The sequence below is a fragment of the Pelobates fuscus genome, chromosome 1 (genome assembly GCF_036172605.1).
Source record: "Pelobates fuscus isolate aPelFus1 chromosome 1, aPelFus1.pri, whole genome shotgun sequence".
NCBI classification, from domain to species: Eukaryota; Metazoa; Chordata; class Amphibia; order Anura; family Pelobatidae; genus Pelobates; species Pelobates fuscus.
This window is the reverse complement of record NC_086317.1, coordinates 311,328,148-311,344,745: the sequence shown is the minus strand read 5'-3', so window position 1 is coordinate 311,344,745 and position 16,598 is coordinate 311,328,148. Positions and strand designations below refer to the sequence as shown.

General features: G+C 40.0%; 1 protein-coding gene across 2 annotated transcripts in view; it reads left to right on the top strand.

Annotated features, from left to right (window-relative positions):
• The first annotated feature begins 826 nt into the window (after positions 1 to 826).
• The window catches only part of FHL2 (four and a half LIM domains 2), a 98,238-nt gene continuing 82,466 nt past the window's right edge, over positions 827 to 16,598 (top strand). Inside the window, exon 1 of one of the 2 annotated variants that reach the window (XM_063458583.1) lies at positions 827 to 911. The gene's annotated coding sequence lies outside the window, so the exon portion shown is untranslated. Of the gene's footprint in view, positions 912 to 13,629; positions 13,815 to 16,598 lie in introns of those variants that run through there. The other variant, XM_063458576.1, reaches the window with a different exon arrangement.

Genomic DNA, 16,598 nt, shown 5'->3' with positions numbered 1-16,598 from the left:
CTTATGATTCACGTTTCAGCAGGATGATAGTCCCATCACTATAGAGTAAAGCTGTAGGTCAGTGAGTGTACTTCACCACAGATTTATGGAGTGGTTCTAGTGGCAGGCATGCCTTCCTCTCTTTGAAGGCACACTGATGGCAGCTCCCTGTGCCAGGGTATGTCAAGCTGGGAGTAAATCTGTAGTGTAGCAGGGCTTTTGATCTCTCCTACTACATGCTGAAGTGATGGAGAAAAAGCACACTTCAGCAAACATTTTGCATGCAATCAGGCATCAGGGAAGTTGGTTCAACGCTCTTAGAGATGGATCCTTTGTAGGTGTGCACTGTTATGCACACATCCTTCATCTTGTAACAAGGGCTGCAATTCAGGAAGCCAGCACAAAGTTTCAAACCATTCTTTGCACAAAGATAATGAAGTGTGCTGTTTTGTAGCTTTTCTGGATATAAACTGATTACTGAACATTATTTACCAAACCATCTAAAACAAAAACAAAATAAAATATAAAAAAACTTTATCAGTGGGAAAAGCAGCATAATGTTTCCCAAGAAACCAATTCATTTATCTTTTTTTTTTCTTTTTTAAATAATTTCAATGCCAATGTTTTGTTCAGACATAATCAACAATGGCTGTTGATTATAGTTGTAGCTAAGAATTTGTTTATTTTCATCTTCAGGCTTGCACATCTCTGTCTCTGGTGATGCCTTAAAAGGATGCTGGCATTGAGATTTTATGGTTCTTATCTGCATTGAGATATTAATTATATTAATAGCTCAACTGGCAGAAGAATGGCCTTCTTGCTAATTACTGGGGGGATTGTTTGAGTAATCCAGGAACTCAAAACTCCAGAGCAGTTGTCTCCGTATCCTCATTCACTTCTTGGAGAACAGAGGCTACACACATTGACTGCAGGTGAGACCTTGGATTGTCAGTCGATTAAGCTGTTTATTGGAAAGTTTAATGCTATATATGAAATATAATATGGATTTATTTAATACTGGCACTCTAAATGTGAAATTGTCGAAAACATTTTAAAAGATTTAAAAAAAAAAAAAAGCAAAGTCTATATACTTCATTCAAATGATTTTTACATGCAAATAATAATGTCAAAATAGAAGGTAATTCAAAAAAAAAATACGTTATTGTTGGACTGTTGTTTATACTGAAATACTGAGAATACAATTATTTGACATTATTTCATAGAACCTGTTACTCTGATTCGTCCTGTGATAGCTTTATGTTTATCCTGGCACAAATGAAGGAAATGTTTAACGTTGAAGAATGGAGGATAACTAAATGTAACAGGATTTATGAATCTCCTGCTTCCTTTGCTAACATTTCTCTGACCAGAATAAGGAAAGTGATCAAATGGTAGAATGTAAAATTATTAATCAAAGTAGTGAAAGTGGGATGGAAACTATATATCTCAATTTACATTCCAATCCCACATACTTGTCATGTTAAGAGAATACTGCATACTTTGTTTAAATCGAGTTCATAGAATTTGATTAAAAAAACACAAGAACGTTAACTCTGGAGTGGAGAGAAAGCATGCATGTCTATTAAACCTTAGTGCTGTGCTTTCTGGAAAAAAAAAAAGGGTTTTATTCCAGATTCACATTCTAGATGACCAGGGCCTCTAATATTATTGTCTCAGTATGGCAGACAATATAACGTTTTTAGGGCCACTGGTGGTCAATTGTATCTTTGTATTAAGATTCACATCTTAATTTGGAACTGTTTACCTTTTTACTGGCTATCTTGCTCCAAGAAGAGAGTACAATAAATCCAGGCATGGTTATTCTCTAAAATTTGAAAGTGAATTGAAATTGGATTGCTTTTTAATTTAGATAAGTATGTGTGTGGGCAGGGTGGATTCTGAGTCTCAATGGTTATACATTCATTTATGTGTTTTTCACTGGTGTTGTCATAATGACTTCTCTCAGACTTTGCCATTCTACATATCCCCTTGCAGAACAGGCCTCATATGAAGTCTGCTCTATCTATATAGGTGTGAGTGGCTGTTATGTCCTGAAATACAATGTAGCACCTCATGTTAAACCCTCTCTTAAAGCAGAAACTTTGATTTAAAAATGCCCACATTATTTGGAAATCCATAAATAAAACTCAACTATGAAGTGTGTGACAGAAAATTAACACCCAGAACGGTGCTACTTCAGAAATATGCTTTGTAGTCATGTAAAACAAATACGGATTTCATCCCCACACAAGAAGACGTGATTTACTACTGGAAAAGATGGGTAGGATTATACTAAACATAGCTTGAGTCAAATGGGACTGCATGTGAAGGATAATTATAGCTCATGCATATAACACAGCTATAAACACTATCACCTTTGCCCTCATTTGCGGGATTTAATTTAAATGGATGCGAGTATGCGTTATTTTCTGTATATTTATTTCAGACAGTGCAAATTGCTCAGCAATAAACAACTGTGATTTTGAGTCACAAAATCATTAAACTAGAGCCACCATTCTCAACAGAGCAGAGAAAACATTACTATTTCATGGTTAAACGTTGTTGGACATTTTTAGTAATAGTTTTGAATCTATTTGCCCTGAAAAAAAAATGTTGTAGTCAATTTAGCCACATATCTAAACCAACTCATATAATTTCTTGTCTGCAATAGTTATACAATAATTTATACCAAATTTAAAATACAGGAAGTGAGCAACCCGTCAGGATCATGCTAGGTGCATGCTGGGATTTTTTTTTCTCAGGAAAAAAAGAAAGGTGTAGTTTAAGAGGCATGTTTTAATTCATTATAAACAACTTCTGTCACCATTCGCTGGATCTCTGACATGACTATTATTATTATTATTATTTTATTATTTATATAGCGCCAACAAATTCCGTAGCGCTGGGTGGACTAACAGACACATAATTGAGATCAGACCACTGGACGTATTGAGCTTACATGCTAGAGGGAGTGGGGTATAGTGACACAAAGGGTTAAAGTAGGGGAATTAAATAGTTTGTTAGAGAAGGGTTTATTGAGTGCTTGGTAGGTCATTTTTGACAGTTGCAGGAAAGAAGTCCTGGGGTGGGGGATGAGAAGCCTGCTGACAGTTTAATTGATACGCTGTAATGAAGAAGAGAGTTTTCAAAGATTTTTTGAAGGAGTGGAGGCTGGGTGAAAATCTGATTGAGGAGGGAAGGGAGTTCCACAGAATAGGCGCAGCCCTAGAGAAGTCTTGAAGGCGAGCGTCAGAGGTGGGGATCTGGGCAGAGGATAGACGTAGGTCTTGTTATGAGCACAGGGGTCTCAACGGGACATACTTGTGTATGAGGGAGGATAGGTATGTTGGAGCAGCATTATGTAGGGATTAGTAAGTAAGCGCCAGAGTTTTGAATTGGGCCCTATATCTAACTGGAAGCCAATGCAGGGACTGACAGAGCGTGGAGGCGTGGGAGGTGCGACCGGACAGGAAAATAAGCCTCGCAGCCGCATTAATTATAGATTGCAGCGGTGCAAGCTGGGAACATGTAAGATCGGTGAGAAGGGGATTGCAGTAGTCGAGGCGAGAGAGAACAACAGCATGAACCAGTATCTTAGCCGCGTCTGGTGTTAGATATGGGCGGATGCGCGCTATGTTCTTGAGTTGGAAGCGACAGGATTTGACTATCGATTGGACATGGGGAGTAAAAGAGAGGTCAGAATCGAAAAGAACTCCTAGGCAGCGAGCCTGCGAGGTAGAGGTGATAGTAGCGCCGTTGACTTGGATGGAGACAACAGGAGTAGCAGCACTTGAGGGAGGAAGAACTAGAAGTTCTGTTTTGGACAGGTTGAGTTTAAGGAAGTGAGCAGCCATCCAGTTGGAAATAGCAGAGAGGCAGTCAGAAACACGAGTCAAGGTGGGCGGAGAGAGATCAGGGGAGGACAGGTAGATTTGCATGTCATCTGCATATAAATGATATTGGAAACCAAAGGAGCTGATGAGTTTACCAAGGGAGGCAGTATAGATAGAGAACAATAGGGGGGCGAGGACAGAACCTTGGGGGACGCCGACAGAGAGGGGTTGGGGAGAAGAGGCAGAACCAGAGAAAGAAACACTGAAAGAGCGCTGGGAGAGGTAGGAGGAGCACCAGGAGAGAGCAGTATTCCGTAGACCAAAGTTATGAAGAATGTGAAGAAGCTGTTGATGATCAACAGTGTCAAATGTGGCAGAAAGATCAAGGAGGATTAGGATAGAGTATTGGCCGTGAGATTTAGCAGCAATTAAATTGTTGGATACTTTGGTCACAGCAGTTTCGACAGAGTGACCAGCGCGGAATCCAGACTGAAGGGGGTCAAGCAGAGAGTTGGATTCGAGAAAGTCTGTCACAACTCTCTCGAGGATCTTGGAAGCAAATGGCAGTAGCGCGATAGGGCGGTAGTTGGATGGGGAGTTGGGATCAAGGTTGGGCTTTTTCAGAATTGGGGTTACGGTTGCATGTTTGAAGGGTGAGGGAAATGTGCCAGAGGAAAGGGATTGAAAATGCTAGCGAGAGGAAGAGCAAGAGAGGGAGACAAAGTGCGGATGAGATGCGAGGGAATAGGATCAAGGGAGCAGGTGGTGGGGCGGGAGGACAGGAGCAGAGCAGAAACCTCTTGTGCTGTAGCAGGTGCAAATGTGCATAGGATGGCAGGGGGAGTGGGGTTGGGTGATGTAATGATAGGGGTAGGAGAGAGATTAGAGATCTCTTTCCTGATTGTAGAGATCTTCTCAGTGAAATGAGATGCAAAGTTTGTGGCGGACAAGGTGGTGGAAGGAGGGGGAGTCACAGGGCGAAGAAGAGCATCAAAAGTGTGAAACAGGTGTTTGGGTTGATAGGACAATGTGCTTATGAGGGTTTTGAAGTAGTTTACTTTTGCAGAGGAAAGAGCCATGCTGTAGGAGCGCAGCAAAAATTTATAATGGACAAAGTCATATGCAAAGTGAGACTTTCTCCAGCAGCGTTCAGCAGTTCTGGAACATTTTTGGAGGTAACGGCCAGCTTAGTGTGCCAGGGTTGTAGTTGGGGGCGCTTGCTGCGTTTAACTGTAGGAGGTGCCATGATGTGAAGTTGAGAGGAGAGAGTGGAGTTGTAGAGTGAGGTTGCAGAGTTAGGGCAGTTGAGATTTGAGATGGGTAAAAGGAGTGTTTGGAGTGTGGTGGAGAAGTGCTGGAGATCGAGGGAGTTGAGGTTTCTGCGAGGTTGGAGAGTTGATGGTGATGAAATTTTGGTATGGGGTATGCAGATGTTAAATGTTAGCAGATGGTGGTCAGACAAAGGAAATGGAACAGTGGAGAGATCAGAGGTGGTACAGAGATTGGTGAAGATGAGGTCAAGAGTGTTTCCTGCAGTGTGAGTTGCTGAGGAAGAAATCTGTGTGAGTCCAAAGGAGGAGGTTACAGAGAGCAGACGAGAGGCATCAGGGCAGTTGAGCTTGTTGATAGGGATATTGAAGTCCCCAAGTATGAGAGAGGGAGTGCTAGAGGAAAGAAAGTGCGGTAACCAGGAGGAAAAGTGTTCAATAAATAGTTTAGGGTGACCGGGGGGGGGGGGGGGGGGGGCTTAAAAAGGCATACAGTGTAAACTTCAAAGGAAGTAAATGATAGGGCAGGGGCAGGGAGGATAGGTTGAAAGGTGCATTGAGGGGAGAGAAGGATGCCTACACCACCTCCTTAACAGTCGAGTCTAGGAGTATGGAAGAACTGTAGACCACCGAAACATAAAGAAGCAGGAGTAGCGGTATCGGATGGGGACAGCCAGGTCTCAGTGAGTGCCAGTATTGTGAGTGAGTTAGAGATGGTGAGGTCATGTATAGCTGTAGATTTGATGTTACTACAAATGGAGCGAGCGGTCCAGAGTGCACACTGAATTTTGGTAGAGGAGGATAAACTGCAGGGTATTTGGAGGAGGTTTGCATGGTTTCTAGTTATTTTGGTGTGAGCAGATGAGGTGAGGGGCCCTGGGTTGGGAGAGACGTCACCAGCTGCCAGAAGTAGGAGGAGAGATAGTGACAGGAGGTGTGAATGGGTTTTATATGGGCGGCGACTAGGGTGAGATTGGGTTAGAGCAGGAGAGAGAGAATAGAGAAATGAGTGCAGGGCTTGAGATGAGAGAAGGGGGGAGTGTAGCAAAGAGGGATTAATGTAAATGTGAGTGTGTTGTTGAGGGAAGTGGGTGGAATGGGATATTTTGATTCTGAGGGAGATGAGAGAGAAGGAGAGGAGGAGAGTATAGAGCATTGCTCTGATGGGTAGGTAATTAGAGGAAAAGAGAATGAGCAGAAGTAAGGAGGAGGACTGAGTGTTAGGGGTTAAGAAGGTAGATTGTGCTCATTACTGGTAGTGTTTGCAGCTGCTATTTGGAATTATCTAAAGTTGTGTGTGGGATTCTATCTATAAATGTAGTAAGGAACTTGGGGTGGGGTGGGGTGGGGTGGTGAGGGGAGGGGTGGGCGGGACCCTAAGCACTGTTCAGGTTTGCTAGATTGGTCTTTTAAAACTCTGACTGTGGAAGACAGAGATGATAGGGTCAAAACAGGACTGCAATATTATAGAAGTATTAAGTTTTAAAAGCATAAAAATATATTTTTAAATTCTTAATTTTTGGTATTCAGACACTTAAACCTGCCTGAGAAATCTGTAAAGGATAAAGTCTACACTTTTTGTAAATAAGAAGAAAACACACAATATATACAATCAAGTAGTACGAAACTAGCAAAGCAATACTGAAAAATCCCTTACACCTTACAAATTTGAGGGTACACCCCTGACAATTAACTCATGTTCCACAGCCATATCATGAGCAAGTATTAAAAGGATAAAGCCGGAATAATATACTGCGAAGTATATATATACACCTATACCTAGTGGTATATTTTCTCTCTCTCTCTCTCTCTCTCTCTCTCTCTCTCTCTCTATCTATATATATATAGAGAGAGAGAGAGAGAGAGAATATATATATATATATATATATAGAGAGAGAGAGAGAGAGAGAGAAAATATATATATATATATATAGAGAGAGAGAGAATATATATATATATATATATATATAGAGAGAGAGAGAGAGAGAGGGAGAGAGAAAATACACCACTAGGTATATACATACAGACATATGCAAATGCAATATAACTCCTCCGAAAGAGCAAGATTATAAGGGTAAAGGATTAAACAAAACAGGGGGAAAAAATAAAAAAAACGTAATGCAAACAATAGATGTTCAATGAAAACAATACATTTGACATCAGTTTCTGTCTTCAAGTAGGATTTTCCAATATAAATTAGGAGTTTGCGGAACATGTTGTTTATCTGTCAGCTTTTGCTGAAAGCTGTACAGCTTGCAACAGACAGATGCGGGAAAGTTCATTTATATATATATAAAATAAGTAAACATGTGAGTGCAACTAGTGCAAAGTATTATTGCATCTTATGCAAGCTTAATGCTGGAAAAAGATGGAAACACATATATACAGATAGAGATATACACAAAATACTACTTCTTAGATCTGTTTATTTGAATTAATAAATTAATGAAAGAATTACATTACAAAGTGTATTGTGGGAAGATCGTGCCACTAAAGGGTTCTTCAGAGTGGTTAATAAATCTCTCCTGGACCCTGATAATGTATTATTTTTGCCCAATACAGGCTTCACCACTATGTGTCTGTGTTAGGATTGAATTTAGAGCTAAGGTCAGAATTGAAGTTAGAACTAGAGTTAGAGTGTTAGGGTAGCGTGGGAGTTAAGGAATATAAGTAGAGCAATGTTAAGGTAGTGTAGGGGTTAAGGCATACATCGGCAGCCCCAGAATCAGGATGGCGATGGGAGGGAAGCCCCAGAATCAGGATGCCGATGGGAGGGAAGCTCCAGAATCAGGATGCCGATGGGAGGGAAGCTCCAGAATCAGGATGCCGATGGGAGGGAAGCCCCAGAATCAGGATGCCGATGGGAGGGAAGTAAATGGGGGCATGTCAGAGATGCCCAAATAGAGGAGGACCTGCACTGAAAGGGGCGGACACCCCTGGAATGGGGGTGTATCTGACCACATTAATTGCCACAATAATGGCAGGTCAACCTGCTGTAAATACACTGTAAATACACAATAGGCTGCATGCCAATCATTTTAGCTGGCCCACTCAGGGCTTATCCTACAGGGAGCATTGTTTCAGTATTCCCTGCTGGGTCCTTGTTGTCAGGATTACTAGTAGATCCAGCACGCAGAATTATATCACACCTAGACTAAAGGTAATGTCTTTCCGGGCCTTAGAATGGCCGGACTTAACATACCGGAGAATAGTCAGAATACTTGCCGAGGTCAGGGACACAGAAGGAGACACAACGATAAGGTAAAGCCAAAAGTCAAGGATACCAGAATTCAGGCAAGTCAAAACAAAGCCAAAGTCAAAAAACAGAAAACACAAGCTCGGATCACCAACTAAGGGAAACCACGACAGGGCACTGACAGAAAGGTAATTTGGGTTTAAATACCCCTCCTTTGGCACTGCCTCCGACCTCTGACCCCAATACGTGTGTGCGCGTCTATAATGTGACGTCGCACGCACGTTCGTGCCATCTTTGGTGTGGGCGAAGGTAAGATTATTATAAAAATTTGAACTGCAGCGGTCAGCGCTCCTAAGAGCGTCGCACCCACTGGGGACCAGACTGGAGGGAGGTCGGACAGTGAACTGCCGTGAATAAAGTGAGTAAAATTTGTCTCTGTCGGTGTGGTTGCTTACTTTATGTGCAACCACGCCGGCATAATCCCCAGAAGCCATGACACTTATGTCCTGATTTAACCTGAGTGTGTTTTATGATGTGTTTGTGCTGTGATAGCTGGGGACAGTTCCCAGGTGTCTCCAAAAGCGGAAAAAGGAGGGACGAGACCCAAAAAATTGGAACTGCCCTGCCAAAATCTGGATTATTGGGAGGTCTGGGTAAGGGGTAGTATAAGTGTTACAGTAGTGTCACAATGCTGCTTGAGATTAGTGGGAATTATAGTCCCAGGCAAAATAGTGGGTATTTTTTATATAAAATTGTTGTATATATATATAATTTGCTATATATTAGTTAGTTGTATGTAGGAAGATACATTTTAACATAGACAGTTGTGAATGAAGTAAAGTGAGGATTTGTGCTGCTTAGCTTATTTATCTTAAATCTTTAAGTAGAATTGAACAAATATCAATCTGTGGCTCAAAAGGCAACACGGACACTTGTAGAAAATGTCACTGTGACTAATCATTGACAGGTGACAACCCAGAAAATGCGGCACTATGTAAACTGCTTAGTAACTCTCTCATGCTGTTATCTATCTACACCATTATTAGAGTTATTTTCTAAAATGAGAATTCAAAGTAAACTAACAGTGAATTTAAAATGTAAGGATAAAATAACTTAATTTGAGAAATTATCTATATCAGATATACTTTCAGTTTGACAAGTTACCTTACAAGGTATATAATATAATTTTCTAAAATAAAATGTACATGGTACTCCTGGTAAAAATGTTATGGTTGACCTAAATCTTAGAATAAACAGCCAGCTGTAGTTATCACTGCATGTATGTGCCCTTATTCAGTTACTATACCAAGATGAATTGGCAACAGTTTTGACTCTTATGGGCATTCACCAGGCTTGGAACTGTTTCTGGGTCGTTTGTTTTTTAACAAACTTTTAACAAAATTTTACAGCAAAAAAGGCAGAGTGGAAAACAAGCTGGCTATGAGATTTTCCAAGTCGGCTCTCTTTACTTATACCCGGGAACTTGGTTTTTAACTTAACACATTTTATGTTTACTGAATAAATAGGTTTGAAAGATAATGGCAATAGAATTACAGTGTGATGTGAGGCAAACTGTAATGATTTTAACATAATAATGATAATGTTATATAAAAGTGCAAAAAAGTCGGTGGAGAAAATAAAAAAAATGAAAAAAAAGTTTTCACCCACCTCTATACAAATAACTGTCTAAAAAGACTCACAAATATATAAAATCGTTCAGGCAGTTTAACACCTTTGTGTTGGACCCTCATACCAAACACATAAAATGAAACATACAAAAAATATATCGATACCGGGCTCCACGTGTAATGATATATATTTTTTGGAATGTGGATTGGAGGTGGATTGTGATGATATACCGAGAGACAGAAATAAAGTGTATAAGCAGAATTAATTAACAGATAAAAAGTGGCTAAAGCTCCAAGTTTCCATTGAGATTGATATAAAATGTATATTGATTATGAAAATCCATTTACATGATGCAGAAGCACATAGGAGACCATATAATAAAATGCTTTCCTATAGGAAGCTTGGGTGCATGCGGCACTTGCCATGTCCCCAATGTTCCGGCAAGAGGAGACAATGCCTCCTCAATAATGTCGCTGGAGAGAGGTGAGCAGCGCCAAGGGAACCTCAGAGTTGGCAAAAGGTAAGTTAAACATGTATTTTATATATAAGGACAGAGACACTATAGCAGTGCACATTTGTATTCCTAATGCTGTAGTGTTCCTTTAAGCTACTAAATCTCACCGTAGCACCTAATATCAGACTCATTTCCCCAACACAATGGAGCACTACAGAGTCAACAAATAGAGCAGAACATTTAGTGCCTGTCTGTCACAGATTATTATTAAATATACAGGAGTGGGACCATAGCTGAACATTCTGTGAGATAATTAATCATTTCTATTGGTCCTTTTCTGGGCTTCTAATGTTGCCACCAGCTCTGGGCACCAGCTTTAGGTTGCTTTACGTGTAACCTGAGGTGTTTGGGTGTGTTTTGTACCATACAGGAATGACTAACACGTTACATGTCTGTTATGTCATGTCATATTGTACATAACGTAATGTATTGTACATAATCATTACTTCTTACAATTGCCAGTTGCCAGAAATGCCAATATAGCTATCTTTACATTTAAATGGATACTCTAGGCTGCAGCAGACCACTACATTTTTTTTATATATTACATGCAAAATGTATTAAAATAGGCAAAACAATGAATTCTAAATTAATAAAAAAAGATACACAAAATAAAAAAAAATAACATTTAATTTAAAAAAGAGCAGCAGCTGATATATAATATGCCACAGTTCCGATCACTTACATATAGTGCTATATTGCTCATATGTGAATGTCACCCAATCCACATAAACACTTTACTCAGAGTATTATGTTATTTTAAACTCACATATAAATCACGTAAGAGAAAAAAAAACACCAGAATGGTGAAAAGTCTATTCATTAAACACCACATTTTATATTCCAATTCAGTTGATTTAATTTAGCTCAATTCTCCTGTATTCGGTTGTTACAATTCCTTTGTGGTTCACTGTATTCACTAACAACCCAAGGCTAACTGAATTGAGTCAAATGGATCCCTGTGTTAAGGGGGTTTGGGATAGCAGTAGAGTGATATGTGCAACAGTTTTATGTGCAATTCTCCTGGTCTGCATTAGGAGATTTGAAACAACTGAATAAAGTCAATAAGGATTTGTTTGTGAACAGCCATATTCTAATGGTAAGGGGAGTGAGCTAAATCCAACAATCATACAGATTTACCTTTTTTGAAAAGAAAAGGCAGTGTTTACATTGCCCCTAGGGACACCTCCAAGTGGCCACTCCTTAGATGGCCACTGGGAGGGCTTCCTGGCTGAGGGCTGCACAGTAGGCAGCCCCGCCTTTCAGCGTCCCCACGCTCTGCATCCCCTCTCTCATAATATTGTAAAGCGCTACTGAATCTGTTGGCGCTATGTAAATGGCGACAATAATAATAATAAGAGATGCATTGATTCAATGCATCTCTATGAGGAGGTCCTGATCGGCCAAAAGGGCATTTGGTCCCGCATCGTGCAGATTTTAGACAATCCAATGGTTTCCCTATAAAAAATCGGCCATTTTTGATGATGTCACACAGGAGGTGGGGCCAGTGCCGGCAGACCTGGAAATAAGGTGAGTTTTAAACTTTTATAGGGGGGGCTAAGTGGGTGTAAGTCACCTAAATGGTGTATTAAACACTATAGGGTCAGGAATACATGGTTGTGTTCCTTACCCTATAGTGATCCTTTAACTTACAGCAGATGGAACTCATCCTTCTTGTTAGTTATGTCTCCATCTTTAACCCCTTAAAGGACACATGACATGTGTGACATGTCATGATTCCCTTTTATTCCAGAAGGTTGGTCCTTAAGGGGTTAAGATAACAGCAAGTAATATATAGGAAAGATGAAAGAAACATATATACGGTACCATGCTAAGGTAGGCAGGATATAGGTATTTAGCAATAGCATTTCCACACTTGTTTTAGAACTAGCTTTTTGCTTCCTTTTTGGTTAGTTAGAATAGTTTTTCCAGTATTTTTCATGGGTTATATTCAGACAAACAAAACCATCAACTGAATGAGTGTTGTAAGGCACTCCTTGAACTTTTTGTAGCATTACTGAACGTATCCCACAAACAATGCTTTATGGGTATAGCAAGCTTTCATGGAGGAGCAGAGCTCCCAATGCTTAGACCGATTTTGGGGTTGTGTTTCATGGTAACTATTGTGTACCTTGGTGACCCACATTTGGGGACACCAGAGAACTGTCCCAGCAAGCACAGCGTGGGCACATTATTAGACGTCCTTTTGCTATGATGAGGGAACGAGGACCATGCAGAAAGTGCTATAGCAGCGCTGTTTGCACAATCTACCTTGAGGCTGACATGTCCCTTCTGTGGGTGGTCTTGTCCCCTGTGGGACTGCCCATTTTGGGCATCGCCAATGATATATTACGTCACCCCTTGGCCTGCTTTTATACCATCCAAAGTTGGGGGTATGTACTAGAAAAGGCATAGGCAACCTTCAGCACTCCAGATGTTTTGGACTACACCTCCCATGATCTTTTGCAAGCATTATGGGTGTGAAGGTTGCCTACCCCTGTACTAGATGAACAATATGTGCTGTAGTTGCTGCAAAGGTGAGCAGATGAATGACATGTAAAACGGTTCTCCTGGGCTCTACAGGACCATACTAATTGAAAGCACTCCGGTGAGGAGAATTCAGAAGCAAGGCTATAGCAAGGGGCACCCAGCAGAGCCCAGGCATATTCTAACACTGGGAGGGTGCCAGGACTGTCCTGGCACCATAGCCACTAAACCACACTGTAGTGGTTATGGTACATCAAGTGTTTTATAATGTAAGTGGATGAGTGAATTTTAAGATATTAAATGTATGCGAAATGACAGTCACCCTTTATATGTTTTACATAAATAGATGACCTGTTTCTTTAAATATAAACACACGTAGACCAATTCTTATGCCAAAATGATGATTTGGCTGATACCTATTCTCGGAAGCCTTGCATTACTCTTAAATCGCTAAGTCCGTGCATTTGGATGACGCTAGTGAGCATTCTGTATTCTATTCGGCATTCTTCCCCCACCATAATGATGGAGCGCCTGTTGTAATAGGTTAGGGGAAGGGAGACAGGAAGAAAAAAATCCCAACAAAGACATTGTATCTGGAATAAAAAGTCACAAACTCCGAAATAAGGAAAGTGTTGAATGCCATCTGCAGGGAACCTAAATCAGTAAAAGTGTGTTTGCGCCTTCGTGTCCTTATATGGTAAAATGATATGTAGGGGGTTCAATGAGCTGCGAAGGCAGACTGTTTGCACACAATGTGGGATGCAGAACTGAGATCAGACACCGCGCACACTGCTGCTGGCTCCCTGGTGACTGTGCTCCAGCTGTGCCGTCTGTTACTGCATGTGTTACTACTCCCTGCTCTGCCAGATCCGCACACTCACTGACTGATCCACAACTACCCCCTCCAGGTATACTATGCTCTGATACCTTTCCATCTGTGCTGTGGGCTATATATTGTGGGTTCATCCTTTGGTGTAAAAGAGCTACACAAAGAGAAGGGGGGTGTGAGATGGTCTGTTACAGCATGAGAGGCAAGCAGCCAGCCAGCATCCATGCGCTGATGGCTAACTAACCTGGGCACTCAAAGGACTAGTGAACTACATTCCCCATGATGCTCAGCTTGCTTGCAAACTGACTGAGCATCATGGTAAATGTAGTTCATCGGTCAGCTTAGCCATGAGTGATTTAGTGCTTCTGACATGTGCAGTGTGTGAGGTGGGTTTTCTTTGTCCTTTAGATGGAATTGGTAGCTATTGTTTTATTCTGCACACATGCAATATTTTATTATCACATGGTTTGCGAGGAATCTGTGTAAATTGCTGAGGGAATGTGTGTACCCCGTAACAGGAAGGCGGTCATTCTGCAATTAGTTTACCTTAATGTTAACCTGTTCAGTGCTAAATGGTTCAATGGATCAGAATAAAAAACAAAAATCACTAAATAACCAGCAAAATTAATCAGATTTTTGTCTGCACGGTTTTATGTTTTTTTTGTTTTTTTTTTAATCTTAGATTATTTATAGTGGAGCTTCACAGCTCATACTGTATTATTCATTATTGTGATGTGATCTATCCTATCTATCTGTCAATCATCATCTACACACACAACTACACACATATACACACATACTCAGATTTATATGTTATTATCTATTAATAATACCTAATGCACTGTGATATGTCTCTCTATCCTCCCATCCAAATACACCAATCATCCATCCTCATCCATAAGCTATATTACATGATACATCCTGCCATATGCCCATCTTGCCATATGTTACATGGACACCATGCATAGTTCAATAATGTAATATAAGCAATACAAAAGATGGAAATGATATCACATAATTGATGTAAACCGTACCATTTTGGGGCTCTGGAAAAATCATAAATAACGATTGGATTTGTTCACAAAACACCAGACTACAGCAACTTGCAACTAGCCGCATTATGAATTTAGAATAAGTTTTGCATACATTTTGCAATTTATTTTCACTTTACTACAATTCAGTGTTTGGAGAATAAACATAGTATTTACGGTTTCTTTTCTTTCCCGAACCCATATTATAGTATTATTAACAACTAATATGTGTTTCAACCTTTTTTATAATTTGTATTACATTGTTGGAACAGGTTATCCATGCTGTCAATGAAACATTGGGCTGGGTGTGTAGGATAGGATGCATAGTAACAGACATTTAAATATTATTATTATTATTATTATTATTATTATTATTATTATTATACATACACACACACATACACAAAATACACACACATTACATTTGAGTTATGAATAACTTTATTAGTCCATAATCGAGATACAAAAAAAAGTATTGCACAATATAGTAACTTTCCATTGATTCTATTAACAGTGACAAGGCAGATGCTCCAAAGAATCTAATTAAGCAAGACTTGGGATCATTTTATGACTATATACATATATACACAGTGTCCTCCACTAGTATTGGCACCCTTGGTAAATATGAGCAAAGAAGGCTGTGAAAACATTTCTTTCTTTTTTAACCTGTTGATCTTTTGTTCAAAAAAACACACAAAAACACTCTGCTTTCATGAATATCAAACACAAACACAGGTTTATCCCCCCCCAAAATAAATGGTTAAATATATGTGGGTACAAATATTGGCAGTCCTATGAATTCATATGAGAACAATATATTTGAAGTATATTCCAATTAGTATTTTAGTTTTTTTTAGTACACCTGGGTGACTAGGTACAGGAAATTGTTCAACCATGACTTCCTGGTTCATATGGGTATAAATATGAGGTAATACATAGGCCAAATTCCCTTAGTCATTCCTCACGATGGGTAAGACCAAGTAATTTAGTTGTGATGTGCGGCAAAAGGTTGTTGATCTTCACAAAATGGGAAGGGTCTATAAGAAAATATCAAAAGCATGGAAAATGCCAATTTCCACCATCAGGGCAATAATTGAGAAGTTCCAGTCAACTGGAAATGTTATAAATCAACTTAGAGGAGGACTTGTGTATGTATTGTCTCAACACAGTGTGAAGAGGGTTGTTCAAGTGCCTAAAACATATCCAATGATCCCAGCTGGAGAATTGCAGAAGTTAGTTGTGTCTTGGGGTCAGAAAGTCTCCAAAACTACAATTTGACATCACCTACATCTCCACATGTTGTTTGGAAGAGTTTCAAGAAAAAAAAAAAAACGTTTACTCTCATTCAAAACAAACTTAACCATCTTAAGTTTTCCAGACACTAAATGGGATTGGCCAAAATAGAGATTTTTGACAATAAACACCACAGGTGGGTTTGGCGCACACAGAGAGGTAGCCATATGGAAAAGTACCTCATGCCAACAGTTACATTTGGTTTGAGGGCTCTTTTTTTGTCAGAGGACCTGGACATTGTGTTAGGGTGCATGGCATCATGCACTCTACCAAATATCAACACATATTAAAGGAATACTTGATTGCCACTGCCAGAAAACGTAAGATGGGCCAGGGTTGGCTCTTCAAGCAGCACAGACATCCAAAACCAGCACAACAAATAACCAAAATCAACACAAAAATTGTTTACTGACCACAAAATCAAGGTTCTCCCATAGCCATTCCGGTCCCTGAATTGATCCCCATAGAAAACCTGTGGATGAACTGAAGAGGAGTGTCAACCTGCATTGACTTTGAAATTTAAGGGATCTGGAGAACTT